The sequence below is a fragment of the Hibiscus syriacus genome, unplaced genomic scaffold, assembly GCF_006381635.1.
Source record: "Hibiscus syriacus cultivar Baekdansim isolate YM2019G1 unplaced genomic scaffold, ASM638163v2 tig00111837_pilon, whole genome shotgun sequence".
NCBI lineage: Eukaryota > Viridiplantae > Streptophyta > Magnoliopsida > Malvales > Malvaceae > Hibiscus > Hibiscus syriacus.
In genome coordinates this window covers 12,292,448-12,294,423 of record NW_024063194.1, presented here as the reverse complement: position 1 = coordinate 12,294,423, position 1,976 = coordinate 12,292,448, and the positions used below count along the sequence as shown (strand labels likewise).

At 37.0% G+C, this 1,976-nt stretch overlaps 1 long non-coding RNA gene across 1 annotated transcript; it reads right to left on the bottom strand.

The window, feature by feature from the left end:
• Window positions 1-458: 458 nt before the first annotated feature.
• LOC120171866 lies at window positions 459-1,423 on the bottom strand. The gene is made up of 2 exons (XR_005520904.1): window positions 1,248-1,423; window positions 459-774 (listed from the first exon to the last, which is right to left on the bottom strand). It is a non-coding gene; the product is annotated as an uncharacterized LOC120171866 (long non-coding RNA).
• Between the last annotated feature and the right edge of the window lie 553 nt (window positions 1,424-1,976).

The window sequence follows — 1,976 nt, the reverse complement described above, 5'->3', positions numbered from 1 at the left end:
GGGTGACGGAAATGAAAGCTAAAAGATGTTATCTTAGTCCATCATCAGTAAAAAATGTCGATAACATTCGATGATCTTGTATGCATGTCAATTCCATTACAAATATGGATTGCTAACATGAGTGAGGTGTTTCATGAATGATAAAGCCGAGGAGAGGAGTATCGAGCGTTAGCGAAGGAAGCAATGGTGACGAACGATAAAGCCAATTGGAAAACCTGTTGGGAAAGAAGAAAGTAGTTGTGGCCGAGGAACTCACTTTTGAAGGCGTAGAGAAGATTGATGCATGATGAGCTTTGCTGCTCGTGGCGGCGGCTGCGGTTTTAGTCTCTCTTTCTCGTATTCTTCCTCCTCGCGTTCACTTCTGCTTCCCTGAAACTGCTGTTGTGAAAATCTCCTGTAGACACTCAATTTGTCCGGGTCTTTTTTATTTTATTTTATTTATTATTATCGTTATTTCACTATTATTATCTTTATTTTAATTATAAATATATAATGTACAAATTTTTGTAGAGCCCCAATCTGGAACCCAGAAGTCCAACCAAGCCCCATTACAAACAATAACCCAACAACCCACTAAGACTTCACACCCGACCCATGTTATTAGTTAACCTACCCTAACCCGGCCGGATCCGACCTGAGCCTAGCATGTGACAACCCCATAATTTTAGGGTTTTTAAAACCCTAAACCGAAGCTCAACCACTTGGCCTTCCAACTCCCAGACACCGCCGTTAACACCAGCTTCCCAGTGGAGCTTCCCCTTGCCGCCGTCAGAGCTGATTTGCACAAATCAATCCAACAATGACAAGCAACAGTAAACATCAGCCAAATCAGAGCAAATCCATCAAATCTAAAAACCCATTTAAAAAACCAAATTAAATCCCGAAAAATCGGGATTTAATCCTACCAAGTCAGAGAGCCATGCCCCTACCCTATGGAGTTCATCATTATCACCAATCAAACATAAATCAGATGAAGACAGAGAAGAGATAGGAGAGAATTCAAGAATATAAACAGAAGAAAACAGAGAGAAGGGAGGATAGAGGGGATTCAGTGGGGGTCTCGAAGCAAAATGTGAGGGTTAAAAAAAAAGAGAAATCAGAGGGGTATTCGAAAAACCAGGGAGAGTGAACTGAGAGAGAAAAAAAACTTCTCCTACCCAGAGAAAAACAAAAATATTAGAACCCTAAATCAAAAGAGAAATGAGAGAAAACAAAAAAAAACTAAGAGGAGAGGGGTGAGAGTTTACCTTTTTCTTGGATCATCGGCAAGGCCACGAACCGTTGGGTTTTTAGGGGTTTGTTTGCTCCCTGTGACCACCGATCTACGGTGTCCAGGGAGCCCTTGAGGCTTTCATTCTTCTTGGGGGCGAGGAGGAAATAGGGAAAGAAAGGGGGAGAGGAAACAAGAAGAGAGTCTGAGAAATGGGGGTTATGGAAATGATTTTTAAGGTTTCCAAATAACCCTTAGGGTGCGTTTGGTTCACGGAATATAAGATTACCAGTGGGAATGTAAGATTACCAAGGAATAGCATTACTGGGAATGTTGTATTTTGTGTTTGGTTGGCTTAGCAGGAATGTAAGATTACCGTGTTTGGTTAAAGGAATAAAAGATTATTGGAATGTATATTTGACCAAATTGTCCTAATTATATATTTGTGTAATATTACAAGTTGGAAAATATTTATATATTTTCTTTAAAAAATTAAATTCATAATATTTATATATTTTTTACAAAATTAAAAATAAAAAAAAGTTTAATGAAAGGGTAAAATTTTATTTTAATCCTTGAACTTCATATAAAATTTTAATTATAGATTTTTTTTGTAAATCTAAAATAATTTAAGGATAAATTTGTAATTTAACCTTCGTAAAATTTTTATTATTCGATTACAGAATAAATATATTTTTGAAAAAAATAAAAATTTAAGGGCATTTTAGTCCAAAACGCCGGTAATCCAACAATACCTAAGGAAAGG